The following is a 24,716-nucleotide window of genomic DNA, read 5'->3' as shown; positions in this document are numbered from 1 at the left end:
GAGCGAATCTGCAAGCTGTGACTGCCAGCTCCCTGGCAAACGGCTTCCATACCCCGGCTCGTTCCGTGTAATCCTCGAAATGTCAAAGTTCCCTGCTCGGCTGATCAATATTACTCCGCGGCCCATCCCGTGCCCGCTCCAAGGATGCGATCTCTTCCTGGCAAGATGGCACGCGGGCGACCGTTTGACCTTCGGCGAGGATCTTCCAGGTCCTCGCGATCCTCGATCCTCTGTGCGGCATCTTGCCACGCCCAGCGTGGGCAGACCCAGCCGCAGGATGAAAGGGTAGAGGGCACGCGTGGGTGAGGCTCTTCTTACACTCGCGTGTTGGATCACCTGAGAAGCATCGCGATACTCTAGCATTAGCGTCTAAAAGTGTCGACGGAGTACGATAGGAGTGATTGAAGAAAGGAAGATGTTAGAGACTCGTAGGTCGCCGTGCGAGACGGAAGAAAGAAGTGGGAGTCGATTAGTAATGGGACCGTGATGGGCGCTTTTAACGATCGGAATGGTACCATTTGACCGTACTGAAGCGGATCTTTCCAAAGGTGTGCTCGGTACATTCTCTGCTCCAGAAGTTTCCAAAGGATTACGAGGATGGTACCTGACTAAGTTTCCTCTAAGTTTCCTCGCGACAATTCTGATACGTCCCACCATTCAAGAGACTTCACTCTGTGACACAATTTCCCCATCTCACCCTCAGCGAGCACGCTCAACCTACGACCGAGTATCCAACATCAAAGACCGTTTCACAGGTGTCAGGGCTGAGTCCGGACACCGAGTGGTGGTCCCTTCTCGCGCACGGGCTCGTAAAGTCGCGGAGGCGGCCATGCCACAAAGGTTGAACGAGGCGAGGACCGCGAGAGGGTCAACGCATTCCATCCTCCGGTAGTGTACCGGTTTCAAAGAAACCACGGGGAGCACCGGAGCGAGGGAACGGCCCCGATCTTGGCTGTCTGGCAAGGACGAGGTCGCGAGCGCGGCCTAACCGCTCCACAGTGGGAAAATTTTGCGATTTTATGGCCAAAACCACAAAAATGAAATTTCTGATTTTTACAAAATTAATGCAAATGTCAATTGAAGAACTATATCCATTTTCGTGGTCAAAGCCTCAAAACTTATTTTTAATATATAAAATTTGTCACTCTTACGTTCTGATGTACGAGAAAATAAATTATTCAAAAAACAACACTTACAAAAATTACGAACGATAAAGATTTTTTTTATTATTTACATTTATATACTTAAATTAATAATTAATAATTGCATTTATAGAATCAAAATAGTTCAACGTAAAATAGGAATGAAAATCATTGCATGTAATGAAAATTGATTCTTATATGAAAATATTATTTCTAAAACACTACTTTAAAAATTGTATCAATTGCTTATTAAAAACCGAAACATAATTATTTTGAAGCCAAAAGGATATCTTACGCAACAGGAATTGAATCCATGTTTTCAAATTATTTTCGGAACTATGGATAATACAATATAAATGTTTGAAGTAACTCAAAAATCTAGATTAATTCTTTGCGATCGTTCTAACCTCACATGAACATAAATATTAAAACATTTAACAGTAAAACTGGAGGCATTTGATGCTCATATTAGTTCTTCAATTAACATTTGCATTTATTTTGTCAAATTGAAAAATTTATTTTTGTGGTTTTGGCCATAAAATCGCAAAATTTCCTCACTGTGCGCTCGCTTGCTCGCTCACTTGCCGACGCGCTCGTAGCCCAGCGCCGCGAAAGGGATTGTGTGCAGCTGCAGAGTGCAGGCGCAACCCCGGGCCAGCACGCGTTGTATAGAACGCGCACAGCGAGCGAGAGGGCGGGAGTGAGAGAGGTGAGCGTGCAAGCAGGAGAAGAGAGGAGAAACGGAAGAAAGAGGAGGAACGAGAGGGACAGAGGGAGGGAAAATAGAAAAGTGTGGGTGGTTACTGGTGCCGGGTCGCGAAACGGGCCGCAGAGAGGGTCGGGAGGGTAGCGAGGATTCGCTTCCGTGTCCCAGTAGCACTAATGACCGCCATCCTCCCCTCCTTCCGCTCACTTGGCCCCCACCAGCTCCCGCACCCCACCGCCCTTGCACTCTCCCCTCCGTCCAGGCTAAGACCCCACCATTCAAGCTTCCCCTCCGCGGCTCCTCCCCTCTGTCTCCCTTCCACCATTGTAGCCTGGATGACTCGTGTTACGTCACACTGCCTAGAACCAACCCGCCCGCGCCCCACCGCCGCCGCTCCTCCCACCATTCTACCACGGATCTCCCACCTTTACGCGAGGCTATAACCCCTCCACGCCCGCCACGTTGAATCCTGGAGCGGTGTATACACACGCGACGGCCGTGCTATATATCTTTCCACTATAGCGGGCCAGCAATCGGCCAGATCGTGGGGAACCCGGCAGTCTACGCTGGTACACCGAGCTGCGTGTTACCCGTTCGTTCCCTCTCTTCGCTATCACGTTCTCGCCCCGTAATCAGCGTCGACGCGCGTCGTCCCGATCTGACAGACCGAGTCGCGGCGGCACGTCGTCGTTACACGCGAACGCGCGCACACTGGTGACCCAGCAACCCTACACCCAGCCACTTGTACACATACCAGCGCACACGTGCACGTGTTACATATATACACACACACATATACGCACACGCCCCAACACACACACACAGCCCGTAGACGTACTGGCAGCACACGCGCGGCACAGAGGATCAGACTGACACGGGATAAAGGAAGAGACGCGCGTGTTCCATCGAGCAGTGCGAGGAGATCGGCTACGTGAACGCAGGTCGTGGTCGCGGGCTAGTGCCGAGGGAAGCGTGCAGGGACGAGACCCGCGTGTTCCCGTTCGTCGTCCAGTCCCATCCAGGAGTAACACGTGCAGGTGTGTATCCGAACGCGGAGCACGTGTACGGTGCACGCTCGTCACGCTATGTCGTCCGTGTGTATGTGTGTGCTTCTTGGCTGATTTAGGCGAGCACCGGATCCTCGAGGACCCATCGTCTAGGTGGACGGGCAGGACAGGTAGGGTTAGTCGCGTGGGCAGGGTCCTCGCGATCCTGCTCCAACTTGTTTCGTTCGCGAGTGCGCTTTTGGATCGAGTTCTACCCGTCAACGCGACTGCATCGTGCGCCCCAGCTGTCTGTTCCCGTGGGTGGCAGGATAGAGGAATATAGTGAAGCACAGTGAAGTTCTGAAGGCAGTAGAGAGTGGGGATGGTACAGTGCTTGGGTGGAGGGGCAGGAGGGGTTGAAATTCGGGAGCTCGAAGACGCGTTCTTCTCTTGGGTATTAGCAGATTAAAGGCCTGGACACGTCCAAGTGGACTGGCACTTTCGAGCCACGTAGCCCGGGAATGCAAGGGAGCAGAAGGATATTACTCGACTTCTACCCCAAAAGGGATCAGCTTGCATACTAATTGAACGTCTCTCAAATACCCTATATTCCCTCTGCTCGTAATACTCGAGCACATTCAAATGATACGTACAGCCGTACCCTCCAGGGTACGTCTGACCAAACGTGTTTTGCACTACTGGGCACAAGGATCTACGGGCCCATGACGCCTGTCCACTTGCCTGTACTCAAGCCCACGGTCTGCCAGTGTCCAAAATACGGCACAGAATGCAACCTAGGCTCCCGATTCTCTATACCACAGTGCACTATTGTTTCCTTCCTCCTCGTGCTTTCACGACCTTACTATAGTTCTCTTATCCACAATAGAAGCGCGAACCTTTCCCATATGAACGTGTTTAACTGCTAGGGGAGTACGCGTGCCTCTTTAAAGAAGAGAGCAGCACGCTTTTGCCTGTGTTATGACCCAGTCGACGCGAGCACGCTGAAAGAGGCTCGTTGCGTAAGCGCTGGGGGTGAATGCAGGTGAAGGGTCGGTTGAAATGTTGAGTTTGGACCGTGGGGAATTAAGGGTCGTTCGACGAGAACCCCAGTGGAACGCTACTTGCAGTGATAAATAACCAACGTTCGGGGGAATTTCTTTGTTTGACTTCTGGGGTGGCAAACATCGTCTGACACGTCGAGCCAACGGAGGCCTCTTGTTGACGCGTCCATTTGGAACATTATTCAGACGTCTAAATCAGCACGATGTCTCCGTGTACTTTGTACTAATGTATCACATCTTCGCACGAAACTATTGCAAAAACATAGGTGCGCAGATACTGTTCTGCTCTATTGAAAGGGTCGGAAAGATATCTTCTTGTACGACTCAGTCTAGCCTCGCTGTGCGAGGTAAAATTTTCCACGTGGAACGGTGTTTCGTTGACAGAAGCTTCGTTACACGTGAGAAAGAGATTAGTTGGTCCTGCATCGACTGATAAGGACCTCCTTCCTTATCTTCATCGCACTTGCTTGCGAGCTAGTTTAGATTTCGTACTATTTGTCACGTATTGCTCCGATTCGACGCTCGTGGGACAACGCACGTGGGATTCTCCAAGTGGGAAACTCCAAGGAAGTGACGATAAGGGGACGTGTCCTCTCGAGATGGTGTAAAGCTGGGAGGTACACAGATACTACCTGAAATATTCTCGATAAGATGATTTGTACACGATAACACGCTCTATCGACCAAGTGTCGAGGCGAAGCTGATAAGAGATTGATGTCCTCGTAGTTTCGGAGCAGGATATTCAGACCTGCGCGTGGTCCTACCTTGTATCCTTAAGATTACAGAGTTTACATTGGAATCACTGCTGGAAGCGGTACAAAATTTTTCAAACTGTGAGAAGTAGCTATCACAGGAAATCGGAGTTCAATATCATTGATAATAAGGATAACGATCGTATTCCTGGACTTCCGATGCAGCTGGAACTTAACAACTCACGTCCTCCTCGGTGTATATGCTCATTCCACTTTCTACCACTCAGAAGAACGGTACAAACTCAGAAATTCCATCGTCACTGATATGTCCGCATAAACAGCTCGCTTACTCGACAAGGGTGTAACGCACCGTGCTATTCATAACTTGAGAGGATCATTCAGTTACCGAGCAATTAAAATTCCAAGCAGAGGGTGTCCAACGAGAATTCTCCATCTTTGTGGGCACGCGAGCCGCGTTGCAGTCTGCCCTTTCGCATTAAACGCCTCGTAAATATTGACTTACGACCAAGTAGGCGTGAAGATCGGATCGTCATTTGTGCTTTACGAGTGGCTCCGTTGACAGCTGTAATTTGTGTCGCTCACGGTTTACATTGTTCGCGAGAGAACTGTTCCTCGCCGCCTGAATAACCGCGCGGCTTTAAACCAATGCGCGCCGCGTTATTGATAAAAGGAGCACGTACATACGCGTGTCTTTGTTGCATACTCGTGCACGTACCTGAGTGCAGGCGCACCATACTCTCGAGTCAATTTTTCCAGCACGCTGCGAAAGACGAAATTCTATTCATTCCTTGAATTCTACAGAGTGTGAGAATAATGCGAGAAGAATATCGAGTAACTTTCTGCTATAAAATCAGAATAAAAAATCTCCTGTTTTCCAAGAGTAATTCCCCTAAACTCGATTTCACCCCCAACGATCTTTCCCTCTGCTAACTCTTCGCATCTCCAACTACACAAGAGCTAGGATACGTCTGACTCGTGCGACTCACCCTGCGCATTACCGATTTCAATCGAGGAACATGGGTGCATCTCGAGCTTCGGCGAGTTTCAGGCTCGATATTACGTGTCGCGGGATGATTTACGCGTTTCATTAAATGGGAAACTTCGAGGCCGCTGAGGATGGCCCGCGAGCGTTCGACGCGCGAAACGTCGAGCCATAAATCCGCGTGGATGCGGGGTGAATAATTGACGGGAGAAAGGTGATCGCCTAGCTCGATTTCGCGGCGGATACGCGATCGAATCGACCCTATGCCCGTCCTGGATGGAAGCTTTCGCCGGGCCTCCTCTCCCAGCGCGAATCGTCGAAGCCGCGCAACGCTCCGCGAGAGTGGCGTTTTGCAAAGTTAATTGGCCAGCCAGATCGTCGGTGGATTGCATTGTAGGGCCGCGCGTAAACAAAGATCTCGGCTTTCCTCGCGCGTTTCGTAACGGGCGTGGGGGGCCTCGTTTCGGCTATCGACACTGGCGATCGCGGTGCGATATCGATTCGCAGGGATTCCGCGGTTCCACCGGCTTGCGAAATCGGCGCGCACAGCTGCCGCCGCGCGATATATTTAAGCGAGACGACGGTCTATTGGTAAACGTACCGGAATCTGGGCCAGTTACAACACCTGTCGGTGAATAGGAGCCGACCAGAGCCTTCGACGACGCAGAACCTTTCGTCGAATGCCAAATTTCGCGTCGCGAATGCTCGCACGAGAGGAGCGCGCGGCGATCTGTTTGTAGGCTCGCTTTGAATTTCTCTGAAAGTAGCTTCAAGATCAACACTCTATAGAGGCTGCCTTGTATGAGTGAGCCGTGGTCCTGATGTAATTCGGGGCAGACTAAATTATCACGAGGAGAATTTGGTAATCTCTGTGTTTCTCATTCATTCCAGCCGGGTTCTGATTTAAATCGATATCGACTGATATTTTTCGCTATAGAACTCGCGTTCAAAATTTTCGAGTAAGCTCGTAGCTCCATGTAAAAATTTCAAGAAAACTTACGGCTCCAGCTTTGGCGGATTCGACCTGCAATTAAATAACCAGAAAGGAAACTTGTGCAAGGAAAAAGCGGCAAACTAAATCGTGTCAAATTCAGTCGAGCAAACAAAAAACTGAACGTGCTCGTGTATCACTGTTTGTCGTACGATCAAGGATGACACGCGTTTCATGCCTGGAAGTAATAAGCACTTTTAACGTTGTTATGATTGTGAGCGAGCAGGGTTATGCAATATCGCATCCACTACCGATAAATTATCGTCATTACTGCGTTGTTCGTAATCCTCCGCGGTAGTAAACCGAATACCGCCTGCGTCATCTAATAACGCCGTAACACGTGGCTCCTCTTATTGCAATAATTGTCAGCGAGCGTGATAGCCTGTTAGAAAGTTGTTATTCAAAAAAGCTATTCCACAGTAGTCGGCGACTGCTCGACGTTTTTGCCCCACGCGCTTCCCTCACTTTCGTAATGGTTCATTGCCGCGCTAATTGAGGGGATAATGGGTGTCATTGCTGTCACAAGCAATTATGTATAACGCTTGAGCTTGGTCCGAAAATTCACGCAAATCACGATGAAATTACGAAGAAGATCACCTCGACCTTCGCGATCTAATCCACTCGTACCTCTAACCTCGAAGCATTTTGCTCCGATAATCAGTAACACCAGCTACCTTATCTGTTATCAAGGCGACTGGTAAAAGAAATTATCGGATGCAGGTGGAATGTTAAAAAGGAAAATATGCCTCTTCGATTGCGCGATAATTGTAGGTAATTGGAAACGAAACAGGAAAGAAAATGGGAAAGTACTATGGAAAGTTCGTTGTAGGTATAATTTATCGAGGAAGTGTACGCAGAAAAAGTCATATGAAAATCAAGCTGTCCTAGAACATAGCAATTTAATTCCGCGTAATGATAAATAATCTGAAACACGCATTTGCTGGGAAGAGGGCCCCAAATATAAAATCCGCTGCCCACCGTTCGACCATACCTTAATCTCTGCACATCAGTCGAGAGATGATCCCAGCGCACGGGTATTTAACATACTCCCACACGTGGGTAACACGTTGCAACATAATTTTACCGTGCTCAGAATCACTTATATCCCCGCCGTGACCTCGTGACTCCACAACTTTCGGATGTTTCCACAGAAGGACAACGGAAAGGAACGCAGCGTGTCGACGAGGGGAGGCCGTTTCCTCAATTACGTGACTGTTCTTTTCGCGATCGCGAGGAGAACACCCGGTTACGTAACCGCGTTTCCATCATCATCGTCGCTGGCAAGCGGGCACAAGTTCTGCGTGAAATGGGTCGCGATTAACATGTGCCCGCTTTTGCGCGCGTTTCTGGATATGTTTTTCCCTTACATCCACGAGGATAATAACGTCCATTAGCGGCGCTAATTATCGGCCTTATCGCGAAATTTATCTCTTCAAGGCTGCCCGCGCCGGTGTCCATTACCGTGAGATTACCGCGACCGCCGCTGCACGACGCATTAGCCCCTCGTTTCACTCGTTTATGAATTAGGCTTCCGACCAGCAGCGGGTTTGTTCAGCGTGCGGTTTCACGAAGATGCTGCCGCCCGAGTTGCTGTCGAAGGGTGGCTCGGTTAACTGAGTCCCCTTCGTTCGAGGCTTTCCATTAAACGTCAGAGCGAACCCCGATTCGGCGCTGGTATAATCGTCTGTGTCGCTCGCGAAGAATCGCAAGGAGGATTAGGTTGATTGCAGGTGATTCTCGCGGTGTTAGGGAGCCGAAGGAATCACGAGCGCTATCGAAAGTGGAGCAATAGTCGAGGGTTTCCGGGGCGAGACGAGAGCGCTCCGTGCGACAATCGATCGGCGGTCTAATCGATTCGATACTCCCACGCCCGTTCCAATCAGTGGCCGCACGAGTTACACAAGACCCCAGCGATTGGTCGATGGCTCGGTCGTGCGCTCCGTTTTCGTTTCGGCATCATCTATCGGGTTTTCCGGCGAGCCATAATTTTCGAGCACGTTTAGGGCGACCAACACCCCGTCCCAGCTCGCCGATATTCGCGCGAATTTATTGCACGATACTCTTCGCGTCGGCTGCACGAACCTGCCAGCGACGATGGTCTTCCATGCTTGCTAATTCCGCGGCTGGGAATGAACGAAACGCGTGCGTGCAACTTTTATGGGGCACGGAACCTTGCATCGTACACTCAGGATCGTGTGACGTTCATTTTGATCAGAGCGTGGATTATGATTTATAGAATCTTTGGACCCCGATTGCTAATTACGCAGATGCGTGGAATTGAAAAATGATGGCCATCGAGGGAGGCTGAGAGCCCCGGTGGGCTGAGCGCAGAATCCGAAGCATATCAAATGAAACTCTCGCTTAAAAGTCGTCCATCAATCGAATTTCAATATCCTCCAGGAGGAGACGGTTTGTTTTGACGGCGGGGCATATTTTATTGGCTCCCGTTGCTACGTAACACCTGCGGCGCACCTGATCCCGTCCCCTGCTCACGACCCATATCCTCCGCGGGTCGAGCTCGCAGGGTCCCGTTACAGTATCGACTCGGTCGACAGGATAACTCCTGTCGCCGCGATTCGTCGTGTCGCCGGCGCAATTAATAATCGCGCGCATCGTCGCAACCTCTTATTACGCCAGCTGTGTGCCTATAGCCGAGCGCGTGTCATTGGTACCGTTAACTTCTCCCTGGTATCGGCCATTAGCGCCGTTATTACCGTCGACCCGTCCTATTATCGCGAACTGTTCGCATTCCGTTATCCCCCTGTTGTACGGCACGCTTCCTCGGCGAGCGGAATGACAGAAAAATGACAGACTCGAGCTATCGTTGCTTGGAGAGCATTACGGAGCGCTCGTTCTTGCTCGAGGAAGGTGATATCGCTAACATACTCTGGATACCATCTGGTGTCAGCGCCCAGACGAATGACGCGGGGTATACGGTGCCTGGAGAAGTGTGTAATCTTCTAAGAACACCCCAGGATCAGCTGTCACTGATGGAACCACTGGATTTCTCTTATAAGATTGCGAATGATTAACTGGAACGATTGAATGAACCTACTTTCTCGAATGGGGGCTTATTTTTGAAGAAAGAATAGTATCGTACAGCTTCCACGTGTATCTGCTTGCATAGCCAACGAGAATTGTTTGAGGACTGACCCTCGTGTGGCCCTCTATCGCCTTCGATGACGGTTCAGAATAAGGATCCTGATCAGCGGGTAGTTTTACCACTACGGTGGTCGTTCCAATCGATAAGGGACATTTTGAGCATGCCACGCGTGCCCGGCAAAAGGCTGACAGCGTTAAACCACGAGCGAGAAGTTGCTTTCAACCGCGTCATCGATCCCCAACGTGGCGGCGTGCCGTTATTGAAGCCATACTTCTCCGCAGCGCCTCATGCTAATGAGGTTAGTATATCATAACGTCTAGAGAACGAGTGCAGGCCAGAGATAAGTCCTTTATTTATACAAGGAATTAGCATGGCCTCGGTGGTACGCGCGTACGTAAACCGGCTGTGGAGAGAGAATGCGCTATTATTCAATGCAAGTGCGCGTGTACGGGTCGCAATAAATTCTGCAAGCTAATGCGTGTACTTTGCCGTCAGAAGTAAATCTTCCGAGAACCTACGGGCTCCTCCTTTGGCTTCGTCGAACTCTGCTTTCTCGAAACGCGACGCAGCGACTGTTTAGGGGTGGTTTGTTTCAATAGAGAAATAAGGGTGATATTGAAAGCGTCCCATTTAGGTTGTTAATATTCCTCTGGTACCCTACAGTGGAGTGAAATCTTCCTGAAATCTGGATGGAGTCTAATCTAGAACACGTTGGTTTCGCGGAACAGATTTTGCTCCTCATAATTACGCACATGTCGCGTGGCCCCGTGCGAAACTGAGGCAGTAATGCCCGTTAGAAATGCAATAAGGTCGAGAATAGAGTCTGGGAACCTTTAGTGGGCTCAGTAATAACACTAGAGCTAGAGTATCCCTAGAACAATGAAATATACCACCGAAATTTTCGTTCACTTTTTGGAACGTGATAATCGCTTCGTTTTGGATGACGAAAAACAGCAGTGTGTTGAATTATTCGTCGAGCACTGTTGTTTCAGAGTAAAAGGGCATCGAGGTCGACGTTCGCAAGAGTGATGAGAGAAAGGAGGAATAGGTATCGATACCTAAGTAGTTTCTATTCTGACTTCGTCGAACTTCTTTCCTTCTTCCTCGTGCCCTGCGATATTACGACCCCTTCATGTTTCGCTTCGTTGATACTGAGTTTCGAGGAATCGGTACGTTTCCATTGTGCTCGCATCGCGTGGAGTGCGTATGAATGGACTGGCGCAGAAAGTGTGTCAATGTAGCTCTCATTTCGAACAAGTGAACTTGGTGGTACGCGCTGTCTGGCCGTGGCTGTCGTAATCTACTTAGTTTGTATTATTCCCTGCTCTCCGCGTCTCTTGTTATTCCGTCCATCGCAGATTTTCTCAATGAAGTAACCGATGTCACGTTTGTCAAAGTGTTGCTAATTATTCCCCAGATATCTTTATGCCGGTGCCTTCACGGTTTTTAAAAGCAGAAGAAATAGAGTCTCTAACAATTTAACGATCAATTCCAGCTCTTTCAAACGTTCCAGGTGTCCGAGAGATAGCCATCAACGCGTTCCATTACGGTTAATCAAGGTGACACGCCTCTAATCTGCGCGATCATACATCATTACTGTTTTAATTAAAAGCACAACTGGCTTGTCCAGCGTGCTCGGTGTATCAACGAGCCTTTCGATCTCTTCCTGTGTCGTTTATTCGGCGGACAAATTCCATCTCGGGGCTCTTTCGTATTCATCGTGTCGTACACTTTAACGCTCTAACAGGAATAACGTAGTGGATCTTCTTTGTTTATAAACAAACACGCGGCGGTTCAACCATTTAAAAACAAAGAAAGGGACAAAAGTCACGAATTATGGTACTCTGAGAATGAAATGAATTTCTCTGTTGGGAGTCGACATGTATGATGTGCATCGTGTTTATGAACAAGTAGAATGTAAATTGCCCGAGTAGACGACGGAGAATATGCAGCAGGGGGAAACCTACAGAGTGTCCTCCTAATCTACGGCACGCGGAATTAATGTTAGGTCTACTCTAATAGTAATCCTCCGCGGCTTCCCCCGTGTAACACATACGTTAACGTCACGTACACGCGGAACTTTCGTTGTGTAAATAAGTAGCTGGAACACACTGGCCCATTACGGGATAGGTATATAGACACACGGGTCTATCGTTGCAGGTTCCGCGGTGAACTCTCCCCCTTTCGGTCTATGCACGAAAGGAGGTCACTGTTTTGGGGTGGCCCGAGGAAATTGATTAATTCGAGGGGAAACATCAGCAGATGTCCTGTACACTCACTTTTTATGGCCTGGCTAGCAGTTAGGATGTCTTTCATAACTGTTTCCTTTGTTAATTGCATAACAGATCATTCCTCCTCCTTTCACTAAATGGGTTTTGGATGTATTAAGCGGCGGTTTTACTGTAACTGAACTTCATTCGACGTGTTTATATTCCTTGCTTTCTGCCCGGTTTGGAAATAAATTTTTCATACATTTCGCTATTTTAATTATAGTCAGGACGGATTTTTTTAAAATTAATTTGCTCACTTTGGTAAGCACAGGAATTTAGATGTTAATTAATGAAATGTTCAGTAAAATCATACTAAAAACCAGGACAGGGAGCTTGGATTATATTACTCTCCACTCACGTCACATATACATCAGCTCAGTACGCTTTTAAGTTCCTCGGTATACCCATCCAAAGCTCACGCGAAATTATACCACGTCTGACCAAAGACTTGCCCAATCTACTTGCCACGCAGAGGGCCACTCCGGTCTGATCCTACTCTGCTTGAGTTTCGCTGTATTTGTATGGATCCTTTATATTATACATTTTAATCCTTACGAATCACTGGGAGCCAAAAAAGTGCTGATATATAGCTCCTGAAAAAGGTTGTTAAAGTTACCAATTTAGTTCACATAGGGCAGGGAGGACAGATTTAGAAGTCTAATGACCCAGCTGAAATAATCGAACCCTTTCTTAGCAACACATCCTGACCTCTAGCTTGCGAGAGTCGTTCACCACTTTTTCCCCTAAAATCCAAAACCGTTTCCATCGAGTAGCCGTCCGTGACGCCGTGATCTTGCCGGTGCTTAAGGAAATTTTCCCGAATAAGGAAGATTCCGTAAAACGAATGGGGATTCCTTTCCCGCGGGAATTAAAAGCGTCCCAGGAACTCTGTCTGAAAATTTCGCAAATTGCTGCTGCTGCTGGCTGCGTGCGGAGAGGCCGAGGGGCAAGAAGATAGCCGACGGAATTAAGACGCTTGAAACGTGGCGGATTACGTGCCGGTGAGATGACGAAAATTCCGCCGCCACTTTTCAGGCGGGCGACCGCCCGTCTCTGTGCGGGTGGAGATGGGTTTTGTGCGTCTTCTGAACAAGTCTTTCGGATGGCGCCACCGACCGAGAGCGGCACCTACGGGCGGGTCCACACTAGGTCACGGGTCGATTTTCACGACGTAACGTTCCAATTCGCGCTTGATATTGATCTGAGCTTTTCCGCCCACTTTACAAACCGCCTTTCGGTTTGGCTCGCGTCTTCGCGCGGAAGAGTTTGGGAACAGTCTCGTTCCAGGGACTTCCAGGGAATTCGTAGGAGTTGGGAATCGAAATCTGCCGATTCTTAGGTCACGTTTCTGATGCGTAATGCGTTTCTCGAGTATGCAACTAAGCTCCGAGCAGGTATATAGTCTGGTTGTGTTATTACGTGGACCGTTTTCAAGGCCAGTTATTCTTCGTTTAATTACTCAAAGTTTAGTACATTTGTCTAGAAAGTAAGAGGTCCAGCGAAACGTTTATCTACGGCAGAATTTCCGGTTAGCCCTCACCGAAATGGATACAGAATTTTCACAGAGCCTCGCGATTCCCGTTGCTCGCCTATTAATATTAATGAGAAGCTGTGGATTAACAAGGCCACCGCGAGAGGTGTACTCCGCTCGCGGTGTACTCGCCGAGAAATTATGAATTACCGCGAAAAATAAATAACTCCGCGATATTACATAAAATCCCGGGGAAGAGTTGCCTCCCTGGGGAAACAAGCCTCGGCGAATATGGGGACGAACGAAAACAAGGAATATTAATTTGTCGGGACACGTTGTTCCCGTTTCTGGCCCAGTTAAACTAATAACTCTAACTTGAAAATAGAATATAGACGTCTCGATCATTTACGTATTAAAAGTAATTCATAAACTCCTCGCTAACCATACTACATCGAGGATTCGCTAGTCTTCGCAGTTACTTCGTTCACCCAAACACCCTCCGTCTTCGGTTTCATCGCGAAGCCCGCAAGAAAGCTAGACGTCTCCCCGGATTTCAGCTCGAACACCAGGAATCCACGCGTCACGAGTCATTTTTAATCCCCCTGCCGAGAGCATCCCCCCGATTTCCTATCAGGGGGAGATGCTCGTGTCGTATTTAAACAAGAGCGCGCCGCGAGGGGTTGACTTCTCAAGGACACGTCGGTGACGTAAGCGAAAAGAGGGTGGCGGTGCTATTTTAACGGGGCGACCCTGGATGATCGATCGGCGGGAATTAACGTGTCGCAGCCCCGTACACGGCACAGAAATGTTCCGTGCGCCACGGGGCTACGCTTTCCATCGTCGGTAATTTTGGGATCGCGGCACGCGAGGTCGTCGAACCCGGGGCGTGACTGAGGGTAACTTTAACCACCCGGAGAGCTGGAACTTCTACTTCGCGCGCAATTGATCGACCGACCTGTGGGAGGCCGGGCGGTGGCACCCCTTATAGTATATCTCGGGGATATATCTTCCGCGAGAGTTGAAGGGCGGCGGGAGGAACGGGCGAGGGTGGGAGCTGGGACCTGGTTGAAATTTTCCGCGGCCTCGAGCCCGTTTAAACTTCCCAAGTATTCCGCATCCAGGACGTAATCTACGCGGCCGCGATAACGCCGTTTATTCCCCGGTCCGTTTGCAATTTCCGGGCGAAACAGACGCGAGGCGTCTTATGTTCGGCTGTTCCCTCAGCACTCTTCGCGGAATCGGTGAAATATGTGGGGCTTTCGATCGTGGGTAACAGTGGGAAGTGAGAATACAAGGGATAACATTTCTACTACTCTTTTGACAAGAGGAAAAATAGTAACAGCGAGTTTTATCAGTCTTACAAATTTTGTATCGAAGCAATTCAAATTTTCCTAGTCTCTCCCGTTAAATGAACACAGAGGCCAGCATTTTCTGGGGCCGCGTAAATTGTCACTCTTTACGCGCATTACGAAGATATTCTCAAGCGAAGTGATAACTCAGCTTTCCCGTGTAGCAAGATAACGACCCTGCCCACCCCCTTAACGTAGCATTTACATGCAAAAATCTCGACACCGCCGCTCGCCCGTTTTTCCGTTTCCCTACTCTCGTCCCGACGCGGAAAAAAGTCGGTCGTCGAGAGCGAATGTTTTCGGCCGAGCGATCAATACTACCCTCTCGGTTTCTTCTCACCCCCTGGCGAACGTCGTTCGGCGCGCTCGCTCTTACCCCTTTACAAAGAATCGCTCCGACGAATGGAATCTCGGGCTTCTCTCTCTGCCGAGCCGTAAAAACGGACTTTAATTCGGGCCACTCGAGCAGCCGACGATTTAAAACGCCCCGAATCCCTTCGAATGTGCGACAAGAGCATCGAAACGTTTCCCACCACTCGTCGACACCGGAGGACCTCGAAATCGCTGGAAATCTTTCAGTGACCTGTCTTAATAAATAAAACACGAACGAAGAAAGCACAAAGCTAACTTATATTCCTAGATATTATTGATTTCCACGTTAATTTAATCGCTTAAATGAGTCAGCAATGAGTGGATAATGGCACCCCTTGGGGAACAGTGTCTGACCCCAATCGCGATCTCTACTCACACCCTCGCTACAATTATTCTCAACTAAATAGTGCCATCCCCCTCGCGCATGCTGTTAAGAAAATTCGTTTAGCGTAGATTCGTGCGCACGTTTCTGTATAATTGCGAGGTGACCAGTGCTCAGAGGTGCACGCGCAAGAATGAGAAGAATTTATAAAGCAATCAGACGACGTCTAAAAATAATGCACTTGTTGAGTGCTGGAACAAAAGGTGGCAGAGGAAACGAGGGGGAAAGCACGAGATAGACGTCTCAGCCTGATAAGTGTCTTGGTTCATCAGCTTTTAATTACGAAACGACGAGGCTGTTAAGCGGTCGTTGATGCGTATGGCTAGGTTCACGAGAATCGTCGCGTTATTGTGACGATCGTTTTTTTCTTCCACTCGAGGAAGCCTGTGATTTCTCGTTTCTCGATGGATATTCACTCGGAAGTGATGGCTGGCTCGAGAGGCCATTGTGCGATCTACGTCGTTGCCGTCCGACGTCGATTATGCCGAGTCACATTGATAATGGAAACAAGACGCGGCGACGTCATCAACTTTCTCTGTCCTGCCGTGCCTCAACTCTGACTTCTGTTATGTAAAATAATCATTGTACAGCAAGGCGGTTCGAGGAGTCACTTCCTTCGTCGGTGCCCCGCGATCTTCTCACGTGCGAAACGGAGAGGCAGTTTCCGTTCGAATTTGTCGCACCGAGGCGTCGCGTTTTTAATAGAGCCTCGCTTTAATGGCCGTGCATAGTGCACGGCGGGGAAATTAGATGCTACATGCACGAGCACTTGTTACGCGCAAGATTCATAAACAGTTTAAGTTGCTTTCCGGTTGACGCAGCGCGATGGTCGATGGACTTTGGCAGTGGAAACGGAGAGCAGACAACGCAATGTGCGACGATTCTTTGACTTGGAAAAGAATGCTCTGTCTATCCTATTTACAGAAGTCTTGGAATGCTCACAGTTCGGCGTTACCACGGTCTACTGTTTCGCAGAAATTTACTTCAGAGATACTTCTTTGGTACAGAAAGCGAGGCTCCTCATTGCCACATCAATTCCCATCAGATTCTTTCCGTTATATTCTATCAAGTTCGTCAGACATTCTTAATTCAGGGTAGAAAAATTATCAAGCTCCCCCTCGCCTGGAAGTCCAATTTCCTCAAATTCTCAAGTCCATTCAGCCGCCACCCTTTCCTCAGTAACTTCGTAGAAACCACCCCGAGCACCAGACCACGGATCGCCGTCCCGCGTAACACGATCCAGGCAATTACTGCCAATATTTCGGTCCGCGGCATTGCGATCCCATGCAACTCCGTAATTGGTGACAGCCGACGATGTGTTCGTCTTCCGAGAACTTTTATTACCGCGTCCAGGCTATTTCTGATGCTGGGCGTCGCGATTGCGTCTCGGCGTCGATGCACGCCTGCACTCGCGGCCTGCTTTTTTCCCCGTTTCCCTCCCTGCGCCGTGCCATGCCCGAGCGGAGTCGGTTGATTTAAAAATTGAATCGGGTCGCGCGAGGGTGGTTGACTCACTCGCCTCGCTTTTCGCGAAACTCAGTTAACGATATTTACCGAGGGAAAGGAGATACCGGAGCTTGCAAGTGGATGCCGGTTTATTTAGAAGCGGCGAGGCGCAAGGATCGATCTGCGAAATTGTTCCATGTGAGCGCATGGTGTCGCAGAAGGCGGAGAAGGATTGTGCAGAATTGGGTAATATTTTGCATACAAGTGGCGCGCAGAAATTGGGAGAAACTTGTGAAAGGATCGGGGAATGGTTGTGGTAAAGCGTATAAGTATGGTCGGACGATATTCTTGAAAACGGGCCTTCGTAACGGGGTCAATCGTTCCGCGGCTATCCGACATAAACATTCATGACCGACATACGCGAAACTCACGCGTGTTAGTTCGAACTTTGACCCGTGAACTTCGATAATAACGCGTAGCCGTCGGCTCTGTTAGTTCAGGGTTAACGACGCCGCGTGTTCCCGTCAATTTTTCTTCAATTACCGTGACTCGGTGATGAACCACGCTTGCAATGGTCGAAGGGAGTGACCAGGCAATCGATAAACTCTGATCGATATTAGGATTCTCATTTCATGTTCCAACTACGTAACTGCCGCGATACACGCAGCATCGATTCCCTAGCTCTCGGATAAATTATATCCTCGGCATCCAGTGGACTGAGATTCAGGCTCGAGATTACCAAACTTCCGACCCATTCTCAATCGTTTCAAGCAGAACGAACCTTTTTCTCTCCAAGTGAATCGTTACTCTTGTCTATCGTTGCTCAACTGGCGAAAGTGAAGCAGCCATCGTAAGAAGCTATTGTCGTCTCAGTTGACAGGCTGCGCTAATTATTATTTACCGAACGATCGGTGCAAGCCGATCAATGGTTTCGTTAATGCAAAACAAGGGTCGTCGATCCGTAACAACCGCAGCGAAATTCATTTCTCGCTGCTCCGGTCGTTAAATATTTTGGCATCCAGTGAAAGTGTCGCTCGGCTATACTCATTTTACATTGCTCCTCGGAAGCAAGTCAATGAACCGTGACGAATTCGTAACAGAAATTCAGTCATAAGCAGGTAATATCGCTGGTGTTATTGTAAACAGAGCCGAAGACAGGTTGTTTTAAAATAAATAGCAAACCCTCGCAGAGATCTCTTCTTGCGCTACGAAATGAAGGAACAGCTACCTAACGATTTCCTTTTCCATTCTGCTTCCAGATCGGACCTGCACAACTCCAGGCAGCGGACAACCACGACAAAACCACCACGCAAGGTAACTGTCTGCTTTCACCTTATTCGTTGCGCCGTGGCTGCGATCGCGGACTTTTTATCGCGGGGAATATCGAGAAGCACCGTTTCGTTAGATTGTTTAACGGAGCGTTTCTGAATGCGATAAATTGGCGTCGTTAAAGGAGATTCGTAGCAGAGGGACGGTCAGGAAGAAGGGGAGGGATCTGCGCACAAAAGCCTGAAACATGTTTCGGTCCACCCTGTCCGTTACAACGTAATTGCGTAGCGTAATATCGCCGGCGTAACGCTGACTCACTTCCGTCCGCCTTTAATTTAATATTCCGCTCGCGACGGGCAAGACTTTCGGCCATCCATTCGCGTTCTATCGATTGCCGGCTCGGAAATGTCGGGAAGCAGCGTCAGGCACGAATTCATTAATTTATGGGACGTTTGACGTTAATTGGGAGATTATCATAATTTCCGTGCAATTGCAAGAAGGATTCCCGGATAGAATGCAAAGTTGCACAGGACTTTAGCAATAAGTCACGGGATGATTAATGAATCATGAGTTTTTACGCGTTCTGGCTTGCTCCTAGATTCTTTTTTAATTACAACGAGTACGAGTTAATTACCCGTCCACGCTTTACATCTGCTACGCAAGTGTGATGCCTGATCCTTCGAGTGGATAAATCAATCATTTGTCAGCCTCCGTTTGTGTTTCTTCCGCTGTTAAGTGCGAATGTTGCTCTCTCGTTTAAGTAACTGAGCAATATATTAACTTCTACTAGGGAAGATGCAAAGGTCAGCTGTACCGGTAGTAGCCATGTTGGGTCCCGAGGAAGAAGCCTGGGGTTTTGTAAGAAATTACATTACATTTTTATCGGTTTCATATCAACTTCAAGCTGCAGCACACGGTGCATCGATTTATCTATTATTATGCAATGCTTTATAACTACGTTCTATCCATACACAGCAAGAATTTTAACAGGCGTGATATTATAAACAAAGTATACAAATGACCTTAGATTTTCCCATAATTCAACCAGCCTCCGCTCGAATTAATGTCTCCCAACGTTTTGCAACAAATATGCTCGCGCAATAAATAATCGTAATAAAAGTCGTCGACCATATTCAGCGAACGTCAGCCACGTGTTCCCGTCGAATCAGAAGAGCAGATGTAAAAAATCGGATTCCAGGAGAGCTGTGGAAGATTTCAGAATACTCTGCTTTGAAACACAAGCGTCGAGTGACCCTTCGCATTCGAACATGCAGAAGATGAACGAGAGTCGGGGGTTCGAGGCGTTCCGATTCGATTCCTCGCGACAGGTACCATGATTCTTCCTCCCCCGTTTCCGTGGCCATGATTTCGTTCGTTCGTTCGTTCGTTCGCTGCTACTTCCTCCGCGACACCCTGACAATTTTCCAATTTCTTCGCTCTTGTAATAAAGGAGGAGCAACGCGTGCCAGCGGAGATGCCTGGCAGCGTCTCGCGGCTCGCGAGGCCTGATTTATCGTCGCATCGCGAGGACATTAAGGGTCCGTTCGCGGCGTTGTTAAAATTTAAATCAACAGAACGTGTCGTAACAGCCAGCAACCGGCGGGCATTCACGGTACATCGGGAAGAACGGCCTTGCTACATTATTAGACGCAGCGTTAAACGCGCAACAAAACGGCTCGATCGCGACCGTTCTGCCAGATGCTGCTTTATTTGCGTCCGCGGGATGGATCGATCGGTAGCTGGTCGATTCTTAACCCGTTAACTAGGGAGGACGAGCGATTCGGTGAATCACGTTTGGCGAGACGAGCCCATTCGAGGAGCTTTGAAATCTTCCGTATTTACCTCTTACATCCACCCCTAATTTCGTACTTTCCACGCAGCTCTCTGCGGTCTACTGTGTACACAGGGTGAGGCGTTACCTTGTAGTATAATACTCATAATAAATAGGTGAAGCTACGTCTGGCTCGTCCAATTTTAACCCACTACAAGTCACGATAAAAATGTAGTGGTGGTAAAGGTCAACGGCTAAATCGAGATCCATTTTTACTGAAAGAAGCCCGAAGGATATTCCTGTGTTGCAGGTTCTGTTCGAGTGCAATAGATTGTCAATATCACCAGGGTGGTTTCTGTTCTTCCCCCCCCCCCCGATTCTCGACATATTTGCCACTTTTCGCAACGTTGACGACACTTGAGTCATCCCGATCGCCACCAGTTCGTTGTTGTTGGAGTGGACGCGTGCGTACAGCCACGTTCGAGCCGAGCGCGCATTTTTGTTTCGCGGGCTGTGGATGGAGGTGAAAAATACCGTCTGGAGCCAGGCCAATGAAACTATTCCCAGAGCAAGTGGCATAAATAGCGTTGTGTTGTGGCGGACGGGCCTCTCCGCGAAACAGAAAACCACTTTCCGCGGGAAGAAAAAGCAAGATGACCGGGGCCGCGCGAATTTGCGCGTCACTCTGCCAGGTCTCGGTTAGGCGGCCGTTTTCATGGAAATTTGATACGATTCCGTCGCGGGCACCGGATCTTCTCGAGCTCGATGAAAGAAGTCAAGTCTCAGCCAACACTAATCTCAATTATAATTGAACGACACTCGGTGAAGCGATAAAGCCCACTTCAGTGGAAGCATCATTTGCCATCCAGTTATTGAAAAGTAGAGGTACAGATTCTTCGGTGGCGATCGAAGACAAGGGGATGCTACGTAGAACGCTCAAATGCGAACAGCTCCACGGTACCGTAGTAGCGTTCAAACTTCCAGCAGCGAAGAAACATTTAGGATCACAGTAATCACAGAACCTTACCCGAAGCAACTAAACTCCACTATTGACCACAGTCTGAATTCTCGGCAAAGAGACTTGAGAAACCCCAGAAGACAACCATCGTCCAGAACCAACGTCCCAGGCAACTAAAGTCAAACGAATTGCCAGGTCAACTTTCATTCACATTTGAAGCTTAACAGGGACTAAAAGCAAATAGAGCAGAGCTCGTTGACGGTATCGAGCCACGGGCATCGAGCAACCAACTATCGGCATCGTAAAATCTACCCTTGGAAGGCTTTCAGAGTCCCACCCAGCACTCTGGTTACATACATGAAGCGTTTTACGAGCAGTTGCCCGTCCAGGCGGATCGTTTTCCAAAACGGCAGCCCGGTGGGAACGCTTGAAGGCCCGTTCACACCGTGCACGCCTGGCAGGCGTACACTCGGCCGACCTATGGTATTCCTGGGGTGACACACGACGCGCACCTTTGGGCACGATGGAGATGAGGCCTCTCTATTTATAAATGTGGGTCGACGTGGCTGCGCAGCCGGCTCGTTTCGCCGTTATTACGAGTCCGCGCGCGCGGAAACGGCAGTCCTCGGGTTAGCTGCACCGCGGCGGAGTGACAGATTAATTGAGATCCCTGGATCGGTAATTGGCCCGACGCCTGAAATAGGTCGATCGGAGATTGTTTCGCCCTGCCCACGTCCCTGCCTTCGATTTTGACAGGGGATCCGCATTTCAGGCAATTGGATCAGACTTCTGGTTAGTGGAAACGAAGATTCGGATTACAAAGTTCGAAAAATCCACGTCTCCTGGGATATTAGGGTAGACTTTATAAATTTGTTGAACGATGGTTTCAGTTATGATAGCCCTTTAATAGCCTTTTCGTACGTTCCTTCAGGTTTCTCCAGGTTCCTCTTCTTTAGCCGCGTGTAAACATGGAGTGTTTTGGTTTGCAGAAATTTGGGAATGAAGAGGGCGGTGTTTTTTTTAGTTAGAAGCGATCTTAGATAGGGAATTTTCGGCCAGCCTCCGCTAGGTACGTCGTAGCGATAGAAGGTACGTGGACAGGATTCAAAGAGATTGGCACGGGATTCGCGTGGATCGTGCTCGAGGTCGTGGCGATTTCTCAACCCGCGTTACGTTAGCCCCGTCGAGAGTCATCGGTAACCTATTTCGCAGCTTAAGCCTATAAAAGCTTGTTTGGACCCGTCCTGTGTATCAATCGGCGACTATAGCCTCGAGGCCGCTGCGCGGCCTATTATTTTTAGAAAACCACTAGTACACGTTGTAAACAAGAAACCGATACTCTATTTACCTCCCGCGAACATTGTCCATTTTTATCATTGCCTTCTGAAGACGACGGGCCGAGCCGAATCTAAGCTGACGAACCCTGTGTTCTCAAAACGCAAGGAACGTTCCCCCCCATAGAAGCTATTCCAGAGGTAATCCACTGTCGAACAGTTTACGCTAATTCGAGACAGATTAACCGAGATGTTACCCCACAGAAAAGGAGGAACAAGCGGAGGAGCAGAGTACTCTATTTTAAGTGCGTTCCACCTTTGAGAGATGGCCGAGTGTGTTTGCAAACTGGCTTGCATAAGAGCGGCTCCAAATGCTCGAAAAAGTGAGTCACGAGGCGAGATTCCACGAAGGCGAGGAAAACTGGTGGCGTCTCGCAGGGAAGCCGTGTGTTTTCGATCCGACCGCGGCGAGACGGCGCGGAACGGAATGCGTATTCGTGACATTTGAAGGGGTGTCTTAAATTAAAACGATGGCAGAGAAGCCGAGCTGGCAGGGAGCGAGCGAAAGAACGCGGCGTCGATTGCCACATCGACTTTTTGGCAATGGCCGTTCTGGAACGCTCCCTCGTACGCCCCTGTCGCCCTCGCCCCCCTCCCCCCGATCTTCCGCCTCTACCCTCGCGATATGCACAATTAACCAATCGACGGCTAAGCGCGGATTTTCCTGCCCCCTCGGTATAAACACGTGTATTTTTAGCGGGGCTCCATCACGGCTCGCGATCTCGCCGCGACACGAAACTTATGGTCGTTCGCTCGAATTTTTACGACCACGTAATGCCCCGCTCCAAACGCAAAAACATTTCAGAGCGTTCCCCTTATCTCCGGCTGCGAAATTGGGTCCAAGTGGGCCAAGGATATCCCCAGGAAATGTGCTTAAAAATTCTGACGAAGCTTCCGTTCCGAGGAGATCGGTCATCGGTGGAGGAACAACAAATTCATTACAGTTGCATTGAATTTTCCAAGTTCGTTCAATCTTAACACTTCTCGAATTCCCAGCATTCCGATACTCGTCTGGCGTTCTAGATTCTCGTGGATTAATGGGTACGATCGCAGACTAGATGTGCAAAACTGGTCCAAGTGATCGTACCCTTGCCAATACCATCTTCAACGAGCCCGTGCCGCGACCTGGCTCAATGGAATCCACAAGATTTTACTAAAAATAATGTTCGAACTCTACTACCATTTGCAAGTAATAACATGGAATTAGGAATATCATTACAATTTATCATCAAGATGGACTGAGTATTTCTAGAACAACTTAAAAGTTCTATTAATCACTGAAATTCCTGTCCGAAGCTTTAAATTTTCTGTACAACCGAGCACACATTGGCAAGCTGTTAAAAGACTGTACCTATCAATGCAGAAGTTTTCGAATAAAGAGACCGTTTATTGCCGCAGATAAGTCGCGCTGGAATGATTCCTCCGCGCGTCTGTCTGACTACGAGCGGTACTATTCCACTGCGCCTGGCGCCCGTCACATCGTCTGCCGCTTTATTGCATATCGCCTGGGCCTGGTCGGTAATATTCCAAGCGAAACCGAAAGCCGCGCGACAGGTGACGTGCACTCGTGCAACCGAGTGTGATAACCGTAAGAACCTCTCGGAGGTGTCCTCAGCTGCGTTTGGCAATCCTGTTCCAAGGGCAGCGGCAACTTCACCACACGCGGATCTATGAGGCCACCACCTTTGAGGCACAAACGTGGGCATTCTGTACAGCACCCCGTGCCCCGGGGTTCAATGAACTCGAAGGAATGATCAGTCGAAAGAATTGCGTTTGTCTTGAGCTCTTCGGAAGATGTCAGTGAATTCGAACAGTGAATTTCAATCTCTCTTTCTTTCAGCAGCTATTATCGCCTACTTCTGCTTCATAGAAAAAGACCAAGCGTTCAGAGATTGGAGCGCTGATGTCTGTGAAAAGTCAATTGCTCGAGTGGGGCGGCTGATCGTGATCGCGAATGCTTTTATCGCGCTAAACGACCGCCGCCGGATTAATTAAATTGAAAAGATCGAAGCCTGCCCCGTACGATCGAATTTATTGAACGCTCGAAAGCGAAATTCAAGGACGCGCCGAAGCAATCAAAGAAGGGGGAGCTTATAACGTAACGCTATGAAATATGCTGGCGTTACGTCGTCGACGATTATGCGGTTGCGTTAAATAATCATCAGGCAGACACGTTTCGTTCCAAGGTTGCTGGAACACGAGTCTCTGGAACTTCCTATGACGGGGGTGATCGCCAGACGAAGTAATTACACTGTCACAGGTCATAGCACTATCAAATATTCTGCTTTGCTGCACCAACGATCGATATCGTGGGCGACGTTCGATTATGCTTGCTGACGTTGGAACTGGGATCGTTGAGACTGTTAGTTTCCTCCCACCATCGGATATTTCCGTTGCAGTACTGTTTGGG

At 48.9% G+C, this 24,716-nt stretch overlaps 2 protein-coding genes across 4 annotated transcripts in view; one reads left to right on the top strand and one right to left on the bottom strand.

Annotated features, from left to right (window-relative positions):
* LOC143372311 (uncharacterized) overlaps positions 1-24,716 on the bottom strand; it is a 130,429-nt gene that overhangs the window by 30,791 nt on the left and 74,922 nt on the right. The gene's annotated exons all lie outside the window — the stretch shown is intronic.
* LOC143372312 (uncharacterized) overlaps positions 2,403-24,716 on the top strand; it is an 80,641-nt gene continuing 58,327 nt past the window's right edge. For all 3 annotated transcript variants that reach the window (XM_076818365.1, XM_076818363.1, XM_076818364.1), the window contains exons 1-2: positions 2,403-2,885; positions 18,234-18,288. The gene's annotated coding sequence lies outside the window, so the exon portion shown is untranslated. The remainder of the gene's footprint in view (positions 2,886-18,233; positions 18,289-24,716) is intronic.

Source organism: Andrena cerasifolii, chromosome 8 (genome assembly GCF_050908995.1).
Source record: "Andrena cerasifolii isolate SP2316 chromosome 8, iyAndCera1_principal, whole genome shotgun sequence".
NCBI classification, from domain to species: domain Eukaryota; kingdom Metazoa; phylum Arthropoda; class Insecta; order Hymenoptera; family Andrenidae; genus Andrena; species Andrena cerasifolii.
This window is presented reverse-complemented; position numbering and strand designations above follow the sequence as displayed.